This window comes from Panulirus ornatus, chromosome 20 (assembly GCF_036320965.1).
Source record: "Panulirus ornatus isolate Po-2019 chromosome 20, ASM3632096v1, whole genome shotgun sequence".
In the NCBI taxonomy this organism is placed as follows: domain Eukaryota; kingdom Metazoa; phylum Arthropoda; class Malacostraca; order Decapoda; family Palinuridae; genus Panulirus; species Panulirus ornatus.
The window spans coordinates 55,066,970-55,078,576 of NC_092243.1; the positions used below are offsets into that span (position 1 = coordinate 55,066,970).

At 43.7% G+C, this 11,607-nt stretch overlaps 1 protein-coding gene across 4 annotated transcripts in view; it reads right to left on the reverse strand.

Moving 5' to 3' along the window:
• LOC139756014 (salivary peroxidase/catechol oxidase-like) overlaps nt 1–4,466 on the reverse strand; it is a 44,568-nt gene extending 40,102 nt beyond the window's left edge. Inside the window, exon 1 of one of the 4 annotated variants that reach the window (XM_071674950.1) lies at nt 4,171–4,466. The gene's annotated coding sequence lies outside the window, so the exon portion shown is untranslated. The remainder of the gene's footprint in view (nt 1–4,170) is intronic. The other 3 variants (XM_071674952.1, XM_071674951.1, XM_071674953.1) reach the window with 3 other exon arrangements.
• Between the last annotated feature and the right edge of the window lie 7,141 nt (nt 4,467–11,607).

Genomic DNA, 11,607 nt, shown 5'->3' on the forward strand with positions numbered 1-11,607 from the left:
CATGTGCACAAGGGAGAGGCTCCTGAACGTGAACGCGCTGAGAAAGGCGGCGGTTGAAATGTCTGGTCTTTTCTTTGTCGAGGCGATTGTGAAAGTTGGTGGTGGGTATTGGAAAAGGTGAAATTACACACGCGTTAAGTAAGTGGTGAAGGTGAGCGAGCTAGGAAAAGTGGTGACCTTTGGTCAAAGACATTAGGAGAGACCACTGGAGTTCTTGAATCTAGAAAGGCTGAAGAGGTAGAGGGCATTAAAGGAAGCTTTGCTTTAGTCTGCGGTTAAAGCGAGGTGGGATGTGGACGTACGATAAAAGGTAATGAGTGGTGGAGTGGGAAAGTTGAATTGCAAGTGAAAAATAAAGAGAAATGTATGGAAGTTATGTGAAGAGAGAGTGTAAGTGATTGGAAGGAGTACAAGAGAAAGCAGCAATAGGTTGTACGAAAGTTGAAAACGGTGGGCGAATGAGAGATGGGAATAGAGTATTGATGAACTTCAGAGAGAACAGAAAAATGTTCTGGAGGAAGGTGTATAGCGTAAGAGCAAGAAAGAAAATGGAAGCGACGGTGTGAAGAGTGGACAAAGTTGTGCAGTGGTGATATATTTTGAAAAAGAAATGATTGTGTTAGATGATAAGGAGGTGCATGAGGTGTATATCAGATGAAGTTGATGTAGAGTGAGAGAATAATGGCGAATTTGATGGCGAAAATAAAGGAGGTAGAGAAAGCCTTGCAAAATAGTAGTGTTAGGAGTGGATGGGACAGCAGTTATGAGCTGTTGATTGGTTTGTCAGCCTATCTGGTGTACGTATGATCTGTGGTGAGGTGTTTGAGGACTGGTGCAGTACATGTAATGAACCCTGGTACATATGCAAGGGAAATGAAAATAAATGTTTGAGTTACAGAGATAAAAGTGTGTCTTCTCAGTAAGATATAAGAGGGATGATTATGAGGGTGGTGTCGTGCTCAGGGTAGGAGAGTGGACAGAAATGTCGTTTCAGGAGATGTTGAGGGAAGGCATGAAAAAACAGATTCTTTTGAAGAATGTGTGTGAAACATACTTGGAAAAAGAGTGGCCTGTATATAGCATTTGTGGATCTGGTGGGTGCGTATGCTAGGGATGAGAAAAACGCGTAATGGAATGTGGTACGGATAAACTGGGGTAACTGAAAAGTTATCAAGGGCAGTGGAGAGATTTTACTAAGAGAGTAAAATCATCTGTGCAAATGGGACGGGAGGAACGTGACTTGTACCCGGTGAAGCCGAGTCTTCAAGGATGTGTGATGTCACCAGGAATGTGAAGCTGCTCATGGACGGTTTGATGAGGGAAGCAAATACAAGGGCGGCCATAAGGCAAAGGTGTGAGTCTCGGATATGCTGAGATTAAGGGTAGGGAAGTGATTCAGTTGCTATCTGCAGATAGCACAGCTTTAGACATAACTCCACAGAGACACTTTAGAACCTGGTGACAGAGTCTGGATAGACTGCCTAAAGGAGTAAAAGTGAACGAAAGGAAGACAACAGAGTGCAGTAAAGTGGTGAGACAGGGCGGTTAAAATGTAAGTTTGAATGAGGAGGACCTGGAAGAGGCGGAGTGCTTTTCAGTATTTGAGATTGAACGTGACAACGAACGGAACAACAAGGGCTAAAGTGAGTCGTAGGGTGGACGAGATGTGTTAATGAGGCCATTGTACATTTGTTCTCGACACTATACTGTTGAAGCGGTAGAAGAATTTCGGCGAAAGAAAGTAATAGACACACACAGTCAGGAACTGATATCATTATTTTGGCGGTATTGATGTCTCCGTTGTCATGACTCACATCCCGTTCCTCTTTCCCACTACCCAACACCTTACACCCTTGTTTACACATTACCACGCTGTCAGCTACACTTGACTGAGAGTTTATTACACCTCAGTACCCTGGTCTATACAGCTAGATGGTTGGTCGATTATCATACCTCAGTACAGTCAGCTACACCTCAATACATTGTCGACTGCACCTCAGTACACTGTCTACTACACCCTTTGACGCACTTCAGGACACTGGAGACTATACCTCAGACACTTACACTAACACTTCAAAGGCTTCTGTGGTGTAGCGGTTAAAATTATGACCTTGAGTCAGAACGTACCTGCCACTGGTCGGGCCCGTATCGGCTTGACTCCTGAGCGCGGCAGTTGGTCCACAGCCAATCTTAACTGTCCATACTCCCCTTGGGGCTGGTGGCTAAATTGGTACCTAACTTAGGCTGATGTGTGTGTGTGTGAGTGTGTGTGTGTGTGTGTGTAAGTATGTGTGTGTGTGTGTGTGTGTGTGTGTGTAAGTGTGTGTAAGTGTGTGTGTGTGTAAGTGTGTGTGTGTGTGTGTGTGTGTAAGTGTGTGTAAGTGTGTGTGTGTGTGTGTGTGTGTGTGTGTTTATACACATAGAGGAGTAAAGACATGGTACATACGTATATACGAAGTTCAATGACGGGCAACACGAGTGTAAAACTCCCTCCCTGTAACACATAAACAGTAATCACACTCTAGGTGTGCAGCAGAGATGCGTGTTGGACTACGAAACTCGACCATAATGCTCGCAACTCACCCAGACTTGAGCGTGGATCAGCAGCTGTTGTTGCTCCTCACCGTGAGTCTAAGACCCCAAGTAAAATACGTGTCTACCGCACCTCTTCCTGTGAATACGAACGTCACCTTGGCTCTCGCGCACAATCTGCTCCCGAGGTATCTAAAGACACAAGAACCTCATCCAAGACGCATCGGAAGATCCGCCTTCCCGGTATCTACGCGATACTCATGCCCTATTAGCGATACTGCAAGATCATGCAACTCTCCTCGCATCCGAAAGTGCAGCACTACGCTTCCACGTAGTTCACGAGCAAACTCCCCAGTTTGGTGGTACTTTATGAAGAAAGCACCCGAGGTCGTTTATCAACACCGGTTGCTGCATGACAAGGGCAAACAACGGAGTACCAAAGCATCATGCAGGCACTGGCAACCAACGAGTAAAATGGTCCTATCCTTGTGGGGGACGGGTGAAAGGGGGTTCTTGGCTCGGGAAAACACGTCTATCCCGTCCGTCAGGTCAGAAAATGAGTCAACACCACGAGGGTAACACCTGCTTCCTGAGCCTACGGGTATTTCCTGAGGTAATAGGTGCATCCTGAGGCAACCAACGAGTGCTAGTGAGGCAACGGGGGATTCCTGAGGTAATAGGTACTCTCTGAGGCAACGGGTGCTTTCTGAGGTAACGTGTGCTTTCTCAGGTAAAGAGTACTTCCTAAAGCAACGGATGCTTTCTGAGGCAACGAGTGCTTTCTGAGGCAACGAGTGCTTTCTGAGGCAACGAGTGCTTTCTGAGGCAACGGATGCTTTCTGAGGCAACGGGAGCATTCTGAGGCAACGGATGCTTTCTGAGGCAACGGGAGCAGTGAGGCAACAGGTTTTTCCTGAGGCAACGGGAGCATTCTGAGGCAACGGATGCTTTCTGAGGCAACGGATGCTTTCTGAGGCAACGGGAGCATTCTGAGGCAACGGGAGCATTCTGAGGCAACGGGAGCATTCTGAGGCAACGGGAGCATTCTGAGGCAACGGGTGTTTTCTGAGGCAACGGATACTTCCCGTGACATATGTATCCTATGTGCGTTTCATGTATCTATTTTGTAAGTCAAGACACGCATGCTGCTGAGAGAACCTTGACCAGGTCCCGCCTCATTCACATGTTCGAAGGGCTGTATAGTCAACAGCCAGCTAGATGGTGAAGCGTTCTCGAAAACCCAACCTTGCTGAACATGGTTTTTGGATTCAGGCTTAAGTTCAGTCTTTACTTTAGTACCGGACACTTTATCTTTCTCATCTGCGATGTATTGCGTCATCGTGCTCACCAGCAGCCACAGATCTATTATCGTGATGCGACGGACTTCAAAATTCAAACGCATGACTCCAACAATTATGTTGTCCAAGCATGGCCTTACAGGAGCTCAAAATTCTAATATCTGGACTTAATAATACTTTTGACAAAAGCTGCACATGTCACGCGAAAGTTGACTGGCATGCTTTCATTAACATAATCTTAGATATAAAAGGAAAAATATAATTAACATCTTCCTAATGCACAGAATTATTAAACAAAATGAAAGTAAGTCATGAAGATGGTCGCGACGTGGATACTTACACAACTAGACACAAACACAAGCACACGCTTACTCGCTGGAGCAAGTCCGCAGGTAACCTCTCCTGGCGTGGTCCAGCACACCACAGGAGCTCACTCGCCCTTGTCACCCTTCCCTCGTCCGTCTCAGTTGCCAGCTTTTGCCGGCTGAACCTAACCCGTGATCAGAACTGGATTACCATCTCAGCTAGATAGTTTATTCACGGTTCATTTGTGGAGGAGCTCTCGCGATAAAATTCTCTAGTTACATCAGTTTCACTCTTTCCTTCCTTTACTGGAACTACTGTAACTGGTGTATTGAGTAGTAAATTTTGCTTGTTAAGGTATTTAAACTAGTTCATATCCGAGGCTTCAAGAGGATGAGCATTCCAGGAAAATATTTACTGTCAGGGCAGCACGGGGATTTTACCCATTGCATCAAACCTGTTAAACTCAAATTTCCTACAAACATACCACCACCACCAGGATGTATCAGGACCTCTTGTTCCTAGGATGAAGACGAGACACGTAACATCAGCCCCAGGCAAGATGACAAGACTACACCACTCCAGTAAGAGGCGAAATGAGATATCTGTTTTGCCGTTGGGAAGAAAGAAAACACTGCGGTTGGAGAGAGCATATTAATGATCATTGTCTGCAGAGAATCATTTCACTGGCAACTTAACTCCTCGTTAAATATCCCTCTCATTGTACAACATTTCTTGGTACTGGCCTGACTTGCTATCATGTGCATTACGTCCTGAAGACCTCTGGGTGTTTGGCAATTCTGAGTCCACATATACACGCCTTAATTGATTAGAATGCCGAAAACATTGAAATGGTGACTCCCAGATCCTCAATGTACAGTCAAAGACAACTATCTTCCCTGATTTGGGTGAAAACGGAAAGGTTGAGCCAACCTACACACATGTCCTTGACACATGCTATGTAAAGGTAGGTGGCGGGCCTGGTGCCCGAGAAAGAAGTGGCCAGTTCACCATCGACTGTTCGGTGATGCTACGTTACTACGTATTTCAGTCCTCATGTGGCCAACACATGAGTAGACTGAGCTTATGTCAGGTCTATGAACAGACCTTATATCATCCAATGTTTATACATATCCAAAGTTAATCATAGTATCATGTTTTCAGTTCATTACTCAATAGTGTCGTAAATAAAGATTACTGTGGTATCTATACTACGTCGTCAACAATTGTAATCACCCTCACGCATACAAGAAGACATTACGTCTGATGTGACAGCTACATTTGAAATGAACGATCTTCTCTCGTATTAAAAAAGTCTGTTTATTCACGCCTTTAAAGATACGTCGTTCCATATTAGAATATGGCTCAGCAGTCAAGTATTCAGATCACGAATAGTGGTCACAAAATATTGTCCAAACTAATCATTTATACCAACCAACCACACGTTGTCACTCGTTGAGTCTCATAATGTTTCGATAGGTTTAACTAATCACTGGACAAGACATGGAAGATAGCTGTGTCTTTGCTAGTACACATAGGTTTACCTTACGTTTGTGACAGAACTTTGAACTATAGACAGATGGCCTGCCCCTGGGAATGGGTGCACCACAAGTAAGGACATTATAACCTACACTATCAATAATGGTGATGGTAGTAAAGTCAGTGTTATCAAATCACAGTGGCACTAAATACTTTATTGTATTGAACGTAAAGATGTGGCAAGTGATAGCCTATCTAGCCTGTTAATGATTCGTGATTTTGCAACTGTTTGAAAAGTTAATGGAAAAGATTTACTTACAGTTCCCCGTGGGCTTACTGTGCGATGAAATTACAGCAGTTTTCAAACCCTTAATCATGAACCAAGGTAAACAGCTTTTATGAGAAGAGCAGTTTATGTTTATGGATATTCCTGCAACTTGAAAATAAAACTCGCCTGACGATAGAATTTCACTGGAAATAAATGAAAAAAAAAGATAAGTTGCATTAACAGGCTCTTTTTTTTCTTCTTCACACCCTCAAGGATTTCGAGGTCTAGTGTAGTGCGGGTGTCTGCACGATATGTTTGTACAATTTCATCCAGACTGATGATACAGTTATGATCTCAGTCGGGATGTATGTGGATATTACATTGGCTCGATATGAGAATAGAAAAGCAAGTTGAGTCTTACGAAGTCGTATAGATAATATGTGTGTGTGTGTATAGATAACCGATATATATTTCGCAATGATCAGTGAGGCGGCAGGTGGCTCCCTCTGTAAGAAGGACCCATGCACGTCCAGAGATGCGGGACAAAAACAAGTCTCAAAATCTGGACTGTGATGTGGAGAGAAGCCCCAGGAAGGTAGTAATGCTTCATCATGAACTCGTTTACATTTAGCAGGTGTGGAAACTGCTGTGAGGAGTTTATAGGACCTACAAAAAATGCCAAATCCTTCTTTTTTCTCTGTTAGAGACAACGTAACTCATGCCTAGGATGGTCTCTTGCCATGGTGCAGACAGTACTCAGCTGCATTTTGCGATGGGGGTGAAGCAGGACACCATCGCTTTTAAGCTACCTTGGAGTTAGATTTAGGAAGACATTTCCGAGTGATATAGCCACATCTCAGTACAAGAGCGCCATTTTAAGGCTCCGCATTTGTGTTCATACTAAAGTCGCATGAAAAGTATAGCGACTGTTGACATACGTATGTTGTACTATTATAACGAGAGAAAAAGTAGAAAGTAGAAGTAGAAAGCCCTACGGCAATTACATATAGGAACCAAATGTCAATAGTAAACATATGAGGTAAGAAAGGGATGCGATTGCGCTGGAAATAGAATTGCATTCAAAGCACAGCTTCACGTTTTCTCTCTTGCCTTATATATTTGCGAATTAATCTGTGTCTAATAGTCTGTCTCCATCAACGTATTGATCATAGAATACAGATAGTAAGATACAAAGCCAATGTCTACAGACAAGTCGTATGCCAATATCAGGAAACTGTACAGCTGGCCCCCAACTTACGATGGGGTTACGTTCCAGTAAACCTATCGTAATTTGAACGTATCGTAAGTCGAAAATACACATTATACGGTTATATACCCTCGTGATCGCTTGGCTGACTGGAAACTACAGCTCGCTGCCGCTGCACAGCATATCGCTAATCTAGGAAAAAAATCAGAACCTAGAATTCGAAGTACGTTTCCTGCTGAATTCGTATCAATATCGCATCATCGTAAAGTCGAACCATCATAAGTCAGGGACTATCTGTAGTTGTTTAACGGGTCAGATTTCATTATTAGGATGCAAAGTATAATTGTATTCATCGTTCAAGTGTTCTATGACATTCATAGGTAAATATGTACTGGTGATCGGCACATGACTGCAAGTGAATGCCACGAATCGAAGACTGGAAAGAAAAAGACCTGGACTTTGAATCAAGTCCTGTTTCCACGACGACCATACCTCTTCCTTGACTTACTTGTATTTTTTCTTTTTTTGCATCTTACCCCTATATACATATATTTCTATACTTAGTTGTCTGCTTACTGGATGTAACACACGAGTATAAAAGCATATTTCAAAAGAATCGTGCAATTACAGACAAAAAGAAATTACCTCCACGTAAACGAACACACACACACACACACACACACACACACACACATGCGGGAGAAAGTAAAAGGAGGCCTACATATGATTATCATCTTTGTGTGAGAGACACTTAAGAGTCATCACCGTCTCTAACTTATCGCCAGAGCCTCACATTGCGAGAACAGTAAGGAAAACAAACCATCTTCTGGCAATTATCAGAACAGCTTTGATGAATATGGAAAATGAAATATTTTAGCAGGCTGTTCATATCCTTTTTAAGGACAAAACTAGAATATGCTTCTCAAGTTTGGTCACTCCAAGTAAAGGTGAACATAGGAGTAGCGAGGGTCCAGATTAGGGTAACAAGGATGGTAGTAGAGTTAAGAGAGCCAAGTTACACAGATATGCTAAAGGATATATATATATATATATATATATATATATATATATATATATATATATATATATATATATATATATATATATATATATATTCATACTTTTCGGCATTTCCTGCGTTAGTGAGGTAGCGTTTAGAACAGAGGACTGTACCTTTGAGGGAATATCCTCACTAGGCCCCCTTCTCGTTCCTTTTTTTGGAAAATTAAAAACGAGAGAGAAGGATTTCCAGCCACCCGCTCCCTCCCCTTTTAGACGCCTTCTACGACACGCAGGGAATACGAGGAAAGCATTCTTTCTCCTCTATCCCTATATATATATAGAATTTTCTCTACTATCATGCGACTTTTTGAACTTTGAAACTTCTGTATGGTGGCCGCATTCACAATTTCAACGATTAGTTTATTCCATTCATACAACATAAAAGTGACCATTTACGTGTATCTTTCCTAAGTAGTTTTTTGCTATGCCATAATTTCCCTCAATTTAAACCCTGTCCAGCGGTGTAATTCCAGCACTTTCATTCATCTTATTTCCCAGTAAGCAGGTCAAACACGTTTTGAGAACCTTTCCAAAAAGTTTTGAGATTATAATGAGTACGCGTCGTTCAACTGTTTTCTCTGCCCTCGAGGTTATGGACGCGCAGACGAGAAAGAAAATTTGTAGCCTTGTGATAAGAACGATTTCGAAAACCTTTATATACAGAGAACATTTCTTCATGCAAGAAAATAAAAAGAATCACAGTTGGATAATCGTCAATGAAAATAGATCTTGCTTAGTGCTGATTTCTCTGCTTTCGGGGTCAAGAGATAAACATATGGGTGTAGCTGTGTAACCGCTTTCGTCATGTGAACTTTGGGGCAAGGTGAGCCGCCCTTGATGGGAAATGTGTCATGGGACTGGTTGTGTGTGTTGTGAGGTAGGGTATTTGCCATGTGTGGTAGATCGTCGTGAGATGTGAGGGAAAGGTATTTCCCATGTGTGGTAGACTGTCATGAGATGATGTGTTGTGAGGGAAAGGTATTTGCCATGTGTGGTAGACGAACTAGAGATGCGTTATGAGGTAGAGTATTTGTCGTGTGTGGTGACCCTCATAAAATTAGTGTTGTGAAGGATGTTGTTTGTGATTTCTGACCGGCTGGAGTGAGACGTTATGAGATATGCTCTGTGTTAAAGTACTTATCATGTGTGGTACACCTTGTGTTGCTTGTGGTGTGTGGTGGATGATATTGATTTCTCTGCGGTAGAGCGTAGAGCGTTTTTTTTTTGTGTGTTTTTTTTTAAGTGCAAGTCGCTCCGGGTTTTCCACTCGTACTCACCTGGTCTGTAGCTCTAGGTGGACGAGTGTATGTCCCTGGCTTAATCAAAGTTCAGGTACTGACCGAAATCGTCTTCCTCAAGCCTGTCTCCACTATCGGAAGTGAGAAAAGCTAGACTATACGTACGTTTCACATGATTTCATTCTTGTTACATAAATGTGTAGTTAAGTTATTCATCTCACCTGGAGGTCAGCTCTTCAGTCGTTGTCAATTTGCACTCTTCTGACCCAGGTATCTTTCTGCTTCAATCACATGTGGACATTCTGTCCAAAAAACATGAAAATCTAATCATATGATGTCACACATATCGCTTAACAACGCTTAACTTACACAACTCATTCTTCGTTAATGAAAATTTTCCTGCAGTGCGCACTACGCGTTAGCCTTGCCTTTCAGCAAATTGTTTGGAGCAGTAGATAGAGGAGGAATGTAAGGCTGGAGCATTAGGAAGAAACATTAGGTAGAGGCAGGAGATAGGAACATTATACGGGAGCATTAGATAGTAGTAGTCGGTAGCATCCTCCAGAAACACTGCGCTAGGTTTGCCCCATGCCAGAGGCCTGTTTAGTGTGAGGCGCTAAAGGATAAGAAGTGGCACTGGAGTTTACCTATCATGGAGGCTGCCGTGGCCACCCCCTTGAGGGAGTTCACGAGGGTAACGGGAGTTAGAGATATAGATTGAGAGATAGATAGATAAATTGCGTGACCTTGTAACGACTAACCCCACTTCTAACATTCCTTGGTTGCTTGTATGAACTTGGAGCGACTGCGGTTGTCAGACAGACAAGCACTATATGAGACCTAAAGCCTAATAAAGGCCTGGGCTCGAAGGAATATCGTCTTCAAGTGATAATGTTAACTGCTCATGATAAAAACAGGTTGTCATACCTTTGTCTGAAGTGCATTACCGGTAAGATGTTGAATCAAAGGCATTTTGTTCATAACGTTGTCTGTAGGGTATCGCTGGTGTGAAACGGACTGTGTAAATGTGTCTGATGTGTTCTGCACCACACAGTGCACCCCACTGCGTGAGGTAATGTGCCTGATGTTTGTTGCACATGAAGTGTGTCGCATCAGGAGTGTTTCGACATCCACATAATAGACGGTATTGACGCGTTTAGAACTGGAAGAGGAGGAGGAGGAGGAGGAGGAGGAGGAGGAGGAGGAAGGGACAATGCAGGCCCGTCCCTCGCGTTGGCAACAGCGACGGCCTTCGGGAATTTCACCTCCCCCCACCTCTCCACCTCAATCATCCAGTAATCCACTGTATTACATCCCCTCATCCCTCCCCTCCACCCTTGCGCCTCTCCCGATCCACACACCTTCATTACCTCCAGTTGGAAGCGATTGCGCCATCCACTGCAAGTGGGAACTGGCGCAGTGCACCCTGCTTTATCACAAATGATACACACTATGCAGTTTCTACGGTTATCGTTCCTGACCGTGACGCCTTCACTGGCCGCCCAGGGTCGAGAGCATAGGTTCAAATCCTGGTTGCGGCGGTCGGTCCACAGTCAACTCAGTTGTTCATCCACCCCTAGGGTTTGGTCGATAAAATGGGTACCTGCCTCAAGCTAGGGTATATATATATATTTTTTTTTTTTCTTTATACTTTGTCGCTGTCTCCCGCGTTTGCGAGGTAGCGCAAGGAAACAGACGAAAGAAATGGCCCAACCCCCCCCATACACATGTACATACACACGTCCACACACAGAAATATACATACCTACACAGCTTTCCATGGTTTACCCCGGACGCTTCACATGCCTTGATTCAATCCACTGACAGCACGTCAACCCCTGTATACCACATCGCTCCAATTCACTCTATTCCTTGCCCGCCTTTCACCCTCCTGCATGTTCAGGCCCCGATCACACAAAATCCTTTTCACTCCATCTTTCCACCTCCAATTTGGTCTCCCTCTTCTCCTCGTTCCCTCCACCTCCGACACATATATCCTCTTGGTCAATCTTTCCTCACTCATTCTCTCCATGTGCCCAAACCATTTCAAAACACCCTCTTCTGCTCTCTCAACCACGCTCTTTTTATTTCCACACATCTCTCTTACCCTTACGTTACTTACTCGATCAAACCACCTCACACCACACATTGTCCTCAAACATCTCATTTCCAGCACATCCATCCTCCTGCGCACAACTCTATCCATAGCCCACGCCTCGC